Below are 15,621 nucleotides of genomic sequence, written 5' to 3' on the forward strand. Positions count from 1 at the left end.
CTTCTGAAAACATTTTAGACTGGCCTGTTTGACCACTGAATTAGGGCTTTCCTGAAGATGTGTGAACAAACTAATTGTGGTCTCTCTTTTAATGACCATGTTAGTGTTGACCCCAAATTTTGAGAGCAGATAGATAGGATTGAGTAAAAATAGCTATGTCTTTTTACCAAGTAGCATGAATATTCTTTGGTGGGAGCTCAAAAGTATTAATAATGATAATGTTATTGTTTCAAGCAGTGATAAATCATTAATATACCATGAGGTTCAACAGCTAGATCAGAATCACTGAACAGGCAATCGATTACCGAACAATCTTCTGAGTAAATCTGTCATGAGAGCAGCTTTGCCCATTAGGTGATATCAACTAAATTTTGAGAAGTAAAGAAACGTTCAAATTACTTTTTGGCATCAACTAGCAAAACCAAAAGTTCACTTTCAGCCTGCCATAATGGTCTAGATTCCATATTCAACAATTTCTGAATCTGTATAAAAAGTCAAGCTTCAAAATTTAAAGTTCAAAAAATTGTCAATGTGCTTTAATGTATCTATATCTACATAGCACAAAGTCTATCTGGACTATTCCGTGCTTTATCATAATATCCTTGTGTTCCTACTGTGCTAAATCCTCCCCATTTTGCTCACTGGAGAGTTGTGCCTACTCAAGCACTGCATGAATGCAGGACCAGGTACATAACAAAGAATGCAACCTCAGCTTTCCAACCAGCAGCGTGATGCTCTGACCTCCATGCCATGTGCTATGATCATGAGTGATGGAGCTGTTCTGACTGCAAGCTACTTTCAAATAATGATCCACAAAGTTAATCAAAAGGGCTTCCCTGTTCAATATTTACCTGTTACTCATTGACAGCCACTGTCTGCATCGCCATCTACAATGTATAGAATGGGATCAGAAATACCGAGCTCAAACAGAACCTGAGTGCCTCACTGAAGTACCGGGCACAATGAAAGCAGAATTAAGCTGCTCTTCAAACCACCTCTGACACTAAAGATGTCTGCACGAGTTCCAAGGTAAAAAACACACTGCTACTTCCTGAACTTGGAGGCCCAATTAGTTGCAGAGAGTAACAGGGATGAAAGGAAGACCACCACGTGAGAAATAAAAAAAAAAAAAAAAAAAAAAAAAAAAAAAAGAAGAAGAAGAAAGAAAAGAAAGGAGATATTAGGTATCAAAATATAAACATGGAGGGAAAAATAGTAATTTCCTGTATTGGGGCAAAAAAATAATAATCCCTTCTTGATGTGATCTCCTTGCTTTTATGTACTAGGAAAGTCATATCTGTTCTGAAAATTATTTTTCTCATTTTAATACACATTCAACATTTTAAGCTACAAAATAATAAGAAAGCATTGATCTTTTTATGTGTTAGGTATTTAAATACTGGTTGCCAGTCTGTCAATCAAACGTACCCGGAGGGGATGCTGACCAGCCTCCATATCCACCTCTAAAGAGAGGCAGGTATCGGACTGATCGTAACGCAATCCTCTCCGGTTATTTGTACTATCTGTTAGAAAGTAAGGCTTACTAGGAGATCTTATTCTTCACATTTGTTATCCATTCAGCTTGGCAGGTTTTGAACATGGGGTTTAAGGAAGGACAGTTGCTCAAAATGGTAATCCTCTTTTACCTAATTTTTCCTAAATGCTCACTTAGGAATGATAAATACTATCTGAACATTTAGTATATGCCAGGCATTATTATAAGTACTTTACATGTATTGGGGCATTTACTCCTGCAATAAACCCTATGAGAGAGATTATTACCAAGTCCCAGAGGAGAAACATAGGGAACAGAGAGTTTATGTCACTTGTTCAAGCTCCCTCAGCAAATAAATGACTCAACCAAGGTTTGAGTACCTCACTCTCCATTAGAGCCTGTGTACTTACCCACTGCACTGAAGTTGCCTCTAATTCCATTTAGCACTGTTGAGAAGGTGAGACAACCACTGGCCTCGAGTTAGAACCTTAAAAAGGTTTGTGGAGTGATAAATGAATCACTATCTTAAGGAACTTGCAATCTTATTAAGATATCCATCCACAGACACGGTTTTATCCTTTTACTTGTAAGTTTATGACCTGCCTCCTCTTTCAGTTTACGAGTTCCTAACAGGTATTTATTTGCATACATACCATTGAATGCCACCACACGTGTGATACAGAGTAAATGATGCATTAGAATTGAATCTCAGGTTTAATATTGACTTTCTTCTCTCTCTTTCATATCCCCTCTCAATCCACTCCATCAGGAAATCCTGTTGGCTCTTTCTTCAGAATACATCGCAATCCGAATTCTTCTCACCATCGCCACTTCCAAACCCTGAGTGTCAACCAACCACTGTCCTGACCATAGCAGTCTCGGAATTAGGCTCTCTGCTTCCACCCACGTCCCCCTGAAGCATGTACTCAACTAGCAGCCAGAATCATTCGAAAACTTCGTTCAGACTCCATTGCTCCTCACGTCAAACATCCTCTCATGACCCCATGTCAAGTGGACTAAAAGCCTGGCCTGCCAGGGTTCTGTGTGCTGGCCTCTCTCCTCAATCTCCAGCTGCAGTCCCTATTCATTCCCACCCACTGCACGAGCCCCCCCCCCAGCATTCTTTGTAAGCAGCAAAACCTCTTCAGCTTCAGAGCCTTTCTGGCAGGTGCTCCCTCTGCCTGGAGTATTTCCCCTGCTGCTATCTGGATGCCTAACTCGCTCACTTCCTAGGAGTCTTTACTCAAATGTCATCTTTTTAAATAGGGCTGTACCTACATGAAACCCTAACTGACCCATCTCCACCCAGCACTTTTTTTTCCCTAAGTTTCATTGCAATTGTTAACATATGTGGTAAAATTGGTTTCAGGTATAGAATTTAGCGACTCATCACTTACAAACAACACCCAACGCCCATTACAAGTGTTCTCCTTAATGCCCCTCACCCATTTAGCCCATCCTCCACCCATCTCTCTCCTGCAATCCTCAGTTTGTTCTCTTTATGAGTCTCTTATGGTTTGCTTTCCTTTCTTTTCCCCTTTTCCCTAGGTTCACCTGTTTTCTTAGATTCCACGAGTGAAATCATATGGTATTAGCTCTCCTCTGCCCTGACTTATTTCACTTAGCATAATACACTCTAGCTCCATCCATGTCATTGCAAATGGCAAGATTTCACTCTTTTTGATGGCCAAATAATATTCCGTTGTATATTTATGCCACTTTTTTTATCCATTCATCAGTCAATAGACATTTGGGCTCTTTCCATAAATTGGCTATTTTTGATACTGTTGCTATAAACATTGGGTGCATCCCAACAGTCTTAATTCCCTCTTACCCTTCTCTGTTTTTGTTGCACACAACTACTGCCACAGAACAGACAACACAATTTGTTTCGTCTGTAATGTCTGCTGTTTACTGCCTGTCTCCAATGCCCTCTAACTCACGGCTGAGATTTCGGTCTTAGTTTACTATATATCCCACACAATAGTCCTGGTTAAATTTTTTTTTTTAATTTTTAAATGTTTATTTTTGACACAGACACACAGGGAGATAAAGCATGAGTGGTGAAGGGGCAGAGAGAGAGAGGGGGAGACACAGGATCTGAAGCAAGCTCCAGGCTGCCAGCACAGAGCCTGATGCAGGGCTCGAACTCAGGAACCATGAGATCATGACCTGAGCCAAAGTCAGACGCTTAACTGACTGAGCCACCCAAGCGTCCCAATAGTTCCTGGTTATTTAAAGGTACCCCATCCATATGTTGAATTAAGACATGAGAGAAACCCTGGGGATAAAGCTAAAGCCAAGAGACAGTGTGTGTTGTGCCTAACAAGAGTAAGTGAACACGTTTCACAGATAGAAGCAGAGAGAGCTTCCATTGAGGGGTATCTTGGTTGGGGATAGATGGGGGGCAGCCCAGATCAAGACTAGAGGGTCTTGAACACGAAGCTAAGATTGCCAACACCGTGCCCTAAGAATGAACTGCTGATGACTTTGAGCTAGGAACCATGTCACAAATATTTTAATCTGGTAGCTACAGGGTAGCCCAGAAAAATATTTTTGTATTCCCTTGCATGGCATTTTGTATACAGTGGGCCTGCAGCATTTTACTTAAACTGAAGGAGATAGGAGACAAGACTCAACAGTAGACTGTAACAATCTAGGCATAAAATAATGACTCAGGTCAGGGAGATGAGAATAGAAGGTAAGTCTTTACAACAGAAATCATGCTACAAACAGGGTATTTGACAAGAGAGGCAGAATGGAAGAGGAGTCCAATAGCAAGCCCAAATGACTAGAGAAATTAAGATGAAGCAAAAGAAGGGCAGCGTACGAGATCATTCTAGGTAAGATACGGAGCTCTGTTCTGGGGGCACAGCTGCGCAGTCCAGCAAAGAGCTTCAGAATGGGGGAGGAGGAAGGGTCACTCTGCAGGTGGGCCACATCACACGGCAGCTGGGGGAAGAGCCTTCACATCATTAAAGCTCTAAGATCCAAAGGTTTTTTGTTTGTTGGGTTTTTCGATAAAAAAAAAAAAAAAATAGAGATAAAACAATTAATTCACTGGGTTGCCTTAAGGATTAATTGGGAATTTTCTTTGAAGTGCTTGCAAATTTGTTGGTCGTTACATGTGGCAGTTGATGTAAAGCACATCACAAGCAGAAACCTCAAGTAGTTTGGAAATCTAAAACTCGAGTTGGCAAAGAGGTAGGACTGGAGATTCATCCACTTTTAGGATAACTGCAGTGTAAGGACAGATGAAATTTCTAAAGGGCAGACACAACTGGGTTTGCATATAAAGGACACTAAATAACTAGCGTTCAAATATAATAAACGTACCCTCCTCTTTAGGGAAGGCTTTCAGTTTCTCAGGGTCTTTTTTATTTTTTTTTGTCCTTACACTTTTTTTTACAGAAATAGATTTCAATAGACTACCCTTGAACAGAAGGTGGAGGGTTGTGGTTTTGGTTGTTTTTGTTTTTGTTTTTTGAGGTCAAGTATCCTCCTGCTCCAAGGGGCCACATTATCCAGTTGCAAGTGGATAAACTGCTGGGCCACACTGCACTGGTCTGCTCTAAATAGTTACCAGATTAAACCTTATTAGTTGTGTCAGTTGGACCACCTGCGTTATCTCTGAGCCTTCATCTTCTCACATGGCAAATGAGTGTATTACACCTACTTATCTTCCAGTACGGATGTGGAGGTCAATTATAGCAATGTCTAGAGGCCGAAGAACACAATTGGTGTGCCGACTTCAGCCTCATGTATCTCACTGCATATGGAAAACCAGCCAACACAGAAACACGAATGGTAAAGTTGGACCCAAACTTCATGGTCAAGAGCTCAAATTTCTGTTGTCCCCATAAGGACCAGTTTTGCCCCATAATGTAAAACCTCAGCATCCGTGAGTATTTCCTGTGGAAGGAAGAATAAAAGCAGCTGTATTCATTCCCTTTTTTCTCTATAGCTCAGAGCCAATCGTTTGTGTCTGGCAAACTTCTCCTTAAGAGAGCCAATAAACATCCATGTAGTGCCAGTCAACCAAACTTGCCACTAGATCCTTGTAAAAATGTATTCTACTTAAAATCTGCTGGCCCATAATTTAAGTTTTCTAGTCTTGCCTTCCCCCAAGACATTACTCAAGTACAATAAATTTTTTTTAAAAAGTCAGCTTTCTTTATTCCTACCACCCTCATAAATTTGTTACTAGCTCCTAAAAACAGCACTGAGCAAAGAGGGTAAACAATCTTGCTATCAGAAGAATTTATTGATCCTCAATTTTACAAGCGCTCGAGAAATCCCCCTACCCTCCACACTCCTCCCTACTGAATGGGTCTCCAAACCTCTCCCTGTAAAAACACCATGACATGAAGGTCACTGCTTTCACAGTTATTAAGACTTAAGACACCTGATGAATTTCTCCAGGGGGATGAGAATCAGCTATTATAATTAGGTAGTCCCTAGAAAAGCATACTCCTTCCCTGGAAGTGAGCCAAGACCTTCCTGTAGTTTCTGTAAATGTGTTCTTCTCCAGGAAATCCAGCTGGTGTCTACAATACATTAGATAGGAGGCTCCGTTCCTGACTGACCCATACAGTCAATTGTACTCCTAAAACAGCTTTCTTAGTGGAGTTAAAAATGGTAGAGGAGAATCATCAAGAAGAAGACCAGGTACCTCCTGGTTTCAAGGCAATTGGCTGTGATTCACACGGAGGACCCCTGACAGGCAGTGGTCAAGAAAATGATGCTGTTATGAAAGCCTAGGTTGGTTGAAATTCTATTGATGACAGCTGCTTGTGAAGCAAACAGGACTCTCCTTGGGGCACCTGGGTGGCTCAGTCGGTTAAGTGACCGACTTCGACTCAGATCTTGATTTCACGCTCGTGGGTTCAAGCCCTGTGTCGGGCTCTGTGCCCACAGCTCAGATCCTGGAGCCTTGCTTCGGATTCTGTATCTCCCTCTCTCTCTGCCCCTCCCCTACTCGCGCTCTCTCTCTCTCTCGCTCTCGCTCTCTTGCTCTCTCGCTCTCAAACAAACATAATAATGAAAAAATTTTTTTAAAAGAAAAAAGAAACAGAACTCTCTTCAACTGGTACCAACTAAGAAAAAGGCTAAGAGTGAGGCTCTGTATATCATTACTACTGCTTTTCGTATTTATTACAGAGATTCTATATACTGGACTGGGAGAGAGGGAAGGGCAATTAGGTTTTAAATAAGATGCAGTGATGGTCTACTTAATCACATAAATCTCAAGCGGTCAATTCCAAAGAACCCTCACACTACTAAGTGAATCACAAAGGTCTCAAGTTTGACAAGGGAGAAATAACCTAAAAATGATTTCCTTACATGCTGGTCATTGAACCAAAATCCTCCCAGGACCCAGACTTAGCTCTGCTTTGAAAACTAGATCAAAATATCTCAATGCTCTACAAAGTAAATAGAGCTCTTGTTTATAAGTACTTTAGAGAATGATGCAGGAGATGTAGCATGTGAGAAAAGGAGTTGATAAATGACCAGAAAACTCCACCTCAGCACCCAGCAGTTACTTCTCATCCATGTACATGTTCTGATCTTAAAAGGCCTTGTTACTATAACCCACTGCACACCCTTCTCACCATTAGCTTCATCCTGTAACTTACAAATAGCTTTGCAAACTTGATTTTTAAAAAATTAGGTGGTAGGGAAAGATTTTCTGCTAAAAATCTGTCATTAATGCCACTAACATCACTAGCTCTTGCTGGAGTTCTCCAGTGTGTGTGTCTTCCCCCCAAGAAAAAGAATTTCAATTCCCCCAACAATAAAGTGATACACGTTCAGCAGGGAGATACAAACTACAACCGGAAAAAAAAAGTCATGAAAGGAGATCCCTACAGAACATGGTTTCTATGTGGAAGGTGAACATATACAGCTTTCAGCTTCCCTTAGATAAGCTGTTTGTGGACAAATTAGAATACTTGGCCCCAGAAGTTTCCCAGCTGAGACAATCTCGGGAGGAATACCCAAGAAAAACGCTCATGTATGTAGATACAAATGTATCCAAGATGACATGTGTATCAACATACAGTTCTGTATAGTGATCCACACCAAGTTGTTAATAGTGGCTGTCTGTGGATGGTACCATTACGAAAAACATTCACATTCTCCTTTCTATTTATCTGCACTTTCCAGATGTTCCAGGATAAAAAAGGTATTGCAAATTTTATTCAAACAAGAGCTATTCCAAGAGAAAACCATGAACCCAATGAAGGAATCTCCCATTCATCAACACAGAGCCACAGCCCTGGGCTTAGTCAAAGCAAATTCCAAGATTATCCCCTCAATACAATTTGACTGGACACATGGTGTGCTCTGTAAGCTCCACAGTAACACAAACCCGAGGGCATTTACTGAGCAGAGGACAAGGAGCTCCCAGAATCCGTAACAGACAAATGCATGGAAATAAAATGGAGCAGGGTCAAGTTGAAACCATCATCTCCTCCCCTTCTTGTGAGGAAGACTATTAGAAAAGGTAGGACAATTTTAAACCTTTTCATTAAAAGGGATAAACCCTTTTCATTTTTTCCTGCTCTAGACACACTGCTTATACCTATTTTTGATCAACAGATCATAATACCACAAGTGGCATTTCTACACTATTTTTATGCAGTTTTCATAAACAAAAATATTCTGACATTTCTCAAGAACATGACATTTCCTTGGGTATGAGGTTAATTTAACAGATTCTGAATATTCACTCAAGTTCACAATTATTCCCTTCAATGACATATTATACTTTGAATGCTATGAAGAAATAAATTCTTTCTTCATTATATAAAACATAGTAAGTCGAAGCTAGAACACAAAATTCACAAAGTGTTCCTCTAGTAATTCACTATTTCCACAGACATAATGGCTTCTCCTACTGGAAGTAGAATGTTTACTGTTTCCATTTTGCCAACATGAGTTCCTTGGTATGAACAGCTGTACCCTAAGTTAGATAAGGAACAAAGTGATACTCATTCAGTGCACACTTATTATATGCCAAGCATCATACGAAGTGTTTTTGTGGTGTGGACCCTAGACTCTATAGTCTAACAGACTGAGGTCCAATGCAGGGGTCAACTATTTTCTGTAAAGGGCCACACAGTAAACATCTGAGACTTGGTAGGCGATTTGGTCCCCGTCTCTACTCAACTCTGTTATTAAAACACAAAAGCAGTCACAGACAACACCTAAGTGGATGGGTATGGTCATGTCTTAGTAAAACTTTATGTACAAAAACAGGCAAGGGAATGGGGTGGGGGAGCACATGTGGCTGCTGATCCTAAATCACATTTCACCCTATCCTACCTTCTTCACCTTGAGTGAGTTGTTCCAGCCCTTTAAGACCCCGTCATCTGTAAAATGGTAGTAATAATCATACCTAGTACCCAAGCTTACTATAAATATTAAAAACGGTCAAGCCATTAGCCCACTGATTCTCCGAAGAGCTGAGACAACTTTCATTTTTATCCCCATTTCAGACTTGAGAAGACAGAAGTTCTAAGAGTTAAGTAACTTAGCTATGGTCCCAGTTCTAATAATTACGAGGAGAGGATCAAACTCAGATCCATCTCCAGATGGTTTAACCACCTCTATCAATGAATCAATATTACTGCATGGACCTGTGGATCTCTTTTCTTTTTCTTTTTTTTTTTTTTGTTTTGTTTTTTAAGTAGATTTCAGGCCAAATGTGGAGTTTGAACTCACGACCCTGATACCAAGAGTCAGATGCTTAATGGACTGAGCCATGCAGGCACCCCTGGACTTCTGGATCTCTTAAATACTTTGCTCACAAAAATTAAAGCCTCTTTCTTCCACTCTTGTGCATAAACTGAGTCCAAAAATTCACTCCAGACACATCTATACAGAACACACTCAACACACAGAATAAGCTGTTAAGGTGAAAATTTATTAAAACCACCGTTTATGTATAACTAAGTTTGCTGTATTATTTTTAAGATCTGGGCACAAGCACATTAGTCTCCCTGTCTCTCTGAAACAACCGTTAGTGATTCAGAACACTGTAGTTCAACAGCATGCCTACAAAAGGTTCATTGTAGCTCTATTCCTCTCACCTTGACCTTTGCCTTCTCTTCTCAGGTTTGGGCAGGGGGTTGGGGGGGGGGGGTGGAGTCTCCTACATATCACAGGTGTGTCAGTAACCAATTATTTTTAAAAATCTAGGCAGGCACTTCTCTCCTAATGAAAATACACACTCTGGTAAAGCCAATTAATATTCTTTCATTTTAAATGATGCTTCCTGTGCCTGTCCATTTTTACTCTCTGCCACTCTATTTTGAGTTACAAAATATGGAGCACCTCAGGGCACCTGGATGGCTCAGTCAGCTGAGCATCTGACTTCAGCTGAGGTCATGATCCCATGGTTCCTGAGTTCGAGCCCCCATCAAGCTCTCTGCTGTTGATGCAGAGCCTGCTTCCGATACTGTCCCCCGCCCCCACCTCTGCCCCTCCCCCACTCATACTCTCAAAAATAAACATTAAAAAAAAAATACAGGGGCGCCTGGGTGGCGCAGTCGGTTAAGCGTCCGACTTCAGCCAGGTCACGATCTCACGGTCCGTGAGTTCGAGCCCCTCGTCAGGCTCTGGGCTGATGGCTCGGAGCCTGGAGCCTGTTTCCGATTCTGTGTCTCCCTCTCTCTCTGCCCCTCCCCCGTTCATGCTCTGTCTCTCTCTGTCTCAAAAATAAATAAAAAACGTTGAAAAAAAAAAATATGGAGCACCTCAAGCCAGGAAAAGCAATTAATTTGTAGACAGGTTCTGAACTGGACTTCATACCGTTGGAGTCCTGCAAGATGTTTGTAAGTTAAAAATAACTTCAAACTAACAAACACAGCACCACTGCCCACTCTCCATGAAAACCACATGAACTCCGTTTCTAACCTCAGAGGACAGGCTGACCCGGTGGGCCACTCTCCCACATTTCCTGTCTCAGGTCTGAGCCACTTCCAGAGCCGTCCTCGGACTTGCAGTCCTTGTCCCATCCTTCCTTTCCTGAAAACTCCTCCAAGGCTCTCACCAGATGGCAGTCCACCCTAATGCCTCTGCTTCCCCTTCTTCTCCAACCTCAACTCCTGTCACCCTTCCCCTTCCCTCAACTCCTGAGGAACATCATTTGCAACTCAGTGCACCATAAATACCCACCTTTTAGCCCCAATCACTAGCTCAAGCACCTCTCCCCCAAATCAAAATCCCTTCCACCATGAAGATCCCAGGGCTCACCTCCACTATTAAAGGATGACCCTTTCGTGGCACCACTTCTGTACTTTTTACTTCTCACTCAAGACACCTCTTACACAGAATCCCAATTACTAGTTCCCATCAGTTTTCTAGGCTTCTGCAGGGCAGAGGTTTTCTTAGTCACCTCTAAGTCACTTTATGCAGAACAGCACCTGACCCATGGATGACGATCAAAATATAGTTAAAGGAATGAATAAATTAGCTCATTTTTAAGCTACTCTGGCATTAGCCCTAAATAATACACCATCCAGTTTCCTCAGACACACCACTTCAAGTCATTTACAGGCCAAATCATTGGTGTGATGTTAAAATTAACTGGGAGAAAGCACCAGAAACCATGCTGAGGTCTAAAAGGCATGATGTGGAATTCAGAATTCATTTGGATTTTTAAAGGCTTGAAGCAGCTCTTGCTACAAAGTTCAATGTCTGTTTAACATGCAGATTCTATTAGACCTCTTTATGAAGTTCACTGTAGATTTCTCTTTCCTCAATTCTTTGTTATTTACTGATCCAAACACAACTGGCATAAATTATTCCAATGGCTGGGGGGGAGGGGCGGGGGCCGGGGGTGGGGGGGTGGGGAAGTGGATGGGGGCTGTCTAATTGCCATCAATCAATCAGGTTAAACAATCAAAACAATTTGCTGCTGCTGCTGCTTCTAGAGCTTCCTTGACCTTTCCCTCCCCATCAACACAGGTGACCACCTATCCACCCCCCCACCCCCCCAGCAGTCTGCCTGACAAGGAACCGGTCTTGTTCTCCTTAATTGGGATAACATGTGCAAGTGGTTAGCACTCTGTCTGGCACAACATAGCTGATAGTGACTGGTGAGTTCCTTCTTCACTCATTCTCCTCTTCTGGACCTTGATAATTCCTTCTCTCTTTTGAGTCTGGATTTTCCCCATTTCCAAACCCATGCCTCTTGGCCAAAGCCAGCCTTAACGCTACCCTGAGCAGGAGAATGCCCTCGTTCTGAGTGTCTCATCAAGAAAGGAAGAAAACATCACCTTCTAGCCTGAAATTAATCTCTCCGATCCTGTCATGGTATCTGCAATTATTCCATTGGAGAGCAACTCCCTTTTTGCTCGAATTCTTTCATTGCAAGGTGCTTATTAAAATGCAAAGGGTCCTGAGAAGAGCAACATTATCAATTAACAACACCTGATCTGCAAGGAAGGGTACAAACAAAAATGCCTGTGGGGAAGGGCCTGGGCATGAGACATGAACCAGGTATCCAGGTGGAATGAATTTCAGAGGTAAAAGGGCTTGGATGCAGAGGCAGAAAACAGACAAACCTCACCATTTTGCCAATGGCTTCTTTCGGTGACCGCTCTAGTTGGTCTCATCAGTGACAAACACCTTCTCAATCTTGGCTGCACTTGGAGACTAAGAACCCTGGGTTAAAGCCCTTTGTTTACAATGGGTACTGCAGACGCAGTCACAACAGTTTGGCATGTGCTCAAGGAACATTAGTCACTTGAGCTCCCGTCTCCCCAGACGCAGTCTTCTCGAAATTTTAGTCAAACAGTTGTTCTTACACACAGCTACGGTCGTGTCAAACCACACGGCCAAACTCTGTCCACCTTGGAGGCTATGAAGTCCTTTCTCAGTTCCTTTCTAGTTTCCTTCTCTTGCATTCACCTATTAACACAGGTGATTTCCACCGTATTTTGTGTAAAACTCCTCTCATGTCCATGAAAATTTCCTTTCCAACTCAAACATTTTCTTGCCTTCATTTACAAGTTTAAAGTTATCATAGTTACTATGGAGGCGATGTCTGGTCTTTTCTCAGACCCTCCATACTGCTTTTATTTCTTTGTGGGGAAACAGGAAACAAGACAATTGTTTTAATTGGAAAGAACTGTTCCATCTCCCAGTCAAACCAACTCTTTTACAGATGAATTCACTAAAATCCAGAAATAGGATTACAAACTTAAAGACAGCTTAAAATGGAGCCAAGGGCATGGGTTCTATAAGTTTCAGAACTTACCAAAGTGCTTAAGTTTTGTCAAAATTTGCCCCAACACTATGGTGTTTTTGAAAATCTTGTATTCCTACCCTTTGCCAAAAAATTCATTATCACCAATTACAATTTTAAGTTTTCAGTTGGCCACGTCATGAGCACTTAATGTAAGAAGTTAGGATAACTGCCATTGTTTTAAAATTCTTAATTATAGACATTTTGAGTTAATCACCATTTTCTATTCCTATGTACTTTAAGATAATTCAAATTATTTACTTTAATAATTCCCAGTAATATTCAAGTCAAACCTCTGTTAAAATAGAAGCAAATTCACAGTTTATAAAACAATAGAATTACAGTGGGAAGGATTAAGAACAGTGATGTTCCGGTAAATATTTAACAACTAGTTGCAGACAGAAGGGCACCCAATTTGCAGTATTTTCCAATTTCCATAGTGCAAATACTTTGCCCAATTTCCAGTTACTAACATGAGGTCAGGGATCACAGAATGGGAAATATGTACATACAATGGATTCTCATGGGCCCATGCAAGTCGGCACTAACACATTCTGATAGGAGGGACCAGATAGTACAGCCTTTTCATTCCCGAACCCTTTTCACATCACCAACCATTTCTTTATTTATAACCTGCTGTATCCTGAGCACGTAAGGACATAATACCTGTACATTATTATATTTATACATTTGTCTACCAACTGTACTGCAGAAGCTTTCCATCAGTTTTTAGATAAAAAACACATATTAAGAGATGTTTCACCTCAGGGCCCACCCCATGCACACACACATGTGATGTATACTTAAACACATAAAACAAAAACAGAAGCCTCTCAAGATAAAACACACTCTCATATATGGAATGCACTAAAACTCTCGATTCTTGTCCTTTTCTTCATTCTTATCTTGACCCACTAAATTGGACTCGTACCCACCATTTGGGTAGAGGTCCCAAAATGGAAAAACAGTGCTGAAATAGACTAAGCTTGAAGACACAATTATAGGTCATTAGTCTACATCTATCCTGATGTCTAGTAGTAATTACTGAGGCCCAATAAGGTTAAATAAGTGTCTAAAGATGCACCTGCCATCAGTGACAAAAGATCCTTCAAGGCAAGTGATAATTCATTACATAGAATCAGGATAGTCATGGCTTACAAGTGAAAGCTAGAGTCCCTTCCACGACAACCCCCCCTTCACCCGAAATGGACAGAGAACTTTTTAAGAAACCTGTACCGACCCCATCATTGATGAAAATTTGGTCCTTCATCCTCTGTGGCCCTGTGACCAACCTGCCCATTTACCCAGGAAGACGAGGCAAATCCGAACAATCGTCATTTCCCTATTATTGATAATATTCAAGAGTGTTGAAAAGGTACCCATCTTTTTCACAAAAAAAGAACATTTCCAGTCCTGTTGGAAAAGGAGCTATATAATGCCAATTATTATTATATAAAATATACATACTTCTACTATATAACATACACTAAGACCAGCTTTCTAATAACCAGAAACCAAAGACTGAGTTGCAGAAAATACTCACTCAGGAAAATGAAAGCTGAATCCATGGACTTTTCTCTTCAATGTGTTCATGCACCACATGCTTTTTTATAGGTGCTATTAAATGTACACTATAGTTTCAAGACAATCCAGATAAGCGTCTTCACTAAAATACACAACACCATTAATCATCTCAGTGACAGTGCTCCAATTTAACATCTTGGAGATTTCCTCCCCTTCTTCATCATTTATTTGCCAATATTTCCTTGTTATGAATATCCCCCTAGTGACTTTCCCTGGCAGTCACAGCTGTGCTGCCTACTGTGTCTACCTTGACTACAAATAACACAAATTCTTTATTAAAAAAAAAAAAAAAAAAAAGCCAGGTCTTGAGATAATACCTACAGTAAGAAGGGTAACCTTTCTGTGGGCTGAATTCCTGGAGACCTCATCCAGGCTCCCAACTTTAAACTGACAAGCCTCCGCCCCTAACCTGATAGTAATTTCAGACACGTGAAATTGGCTTAATTACAAATAAACAACAGTTGGCTGTTGGCCTCCAATTACTTGAATGGTCAACAGTCAACTGCTGCTTTCAGATGGTCCGTAAAGAACCCCCTTCTTACGCAGCAAAAGGCTTTTTCAAAGTATCCATGAATCACAACAAAGCCACAAAACCACGAGCAAATTACAGGAACCTGACCACCAAGAGCCATAATAAGAATGACTCACAGATAACAAGAATTTTTTTGAAAGTAATCAGTAACAATTTAGCATTATAATGAAACCAATTCTGATGAAAAGAATAATGCTATCGAGACAACAGAATATCAAGAAGCCAGAGAGAAATAAGTAGCAAAGATACAGGGAAGAATCCCAGCTCCATCCAGTATCCATTTTACGTCCCCTTTAGAGAGCAGTCTTCACTGGCTCCAGAATTTGCTGATTGTAAAATGGAAACCATGAAAGAAAATGCTGTGCAACCAATCAGAGGAGTAAATGAAAGTAGAACTCACCAGCTTGTATTCAAAAAAGGATTTTTAAGGAAAAAGGGTATTTTTTTTTCAATAACAGAACTCCACTACAAAAGAAGTTGAGAGTCTGAAGACAAAAAACACACTGAAGTATATTTGCAAAGTCTATCCGGAAAGTCTAACGCCTTCAGGGTAACTGTTTACCTTATTTTATATTTTCTACAAAATAACTTAAGTAATTAATGGTTACTGTTGCTTCAATCAGTATTCCACAACTTTTATGGAAAGCCTAAGTGTTAAGCTTTTTGGAAGACTCCAATTTAGATTATTGTTAAAAAAAACAAAACAAAACAAAAACTTCCTTCTCAGCAAAAGCAACACAAGTCAAGCTACGATAC

General features: G+C 40.8%; 1 protein-coding gene across 1 annotated transcript in view; it reads right to left on the minus strand.

The window, feature by feature from the left end:
• NPAS3 (neuronal PAS domain protein 3) overlaps positions 1–15,621 on the minus strand; it is an 857,895-nt gene that overhangs the window by 730,561 nt on the left and 111,713 nt on the right. The gene's annotated exons all lie outside the window — the stretch shown is intronic.

This window comes from Panthera uncia (genome assembly GCF_023721935.1).
Source record: "Panthera uncia isolate 11264 chromosome B3 unlocalized genomic scaffold, Puncia_PCG_1.0 HiC_scaffold_1, whole genome shotgun sequence".
Taxonomy (NCBI): Eukaryota; Metazoa; Chordata; class Mammalia; order Carnivora; family Felidae; genus Panthera; species Panthera uncia.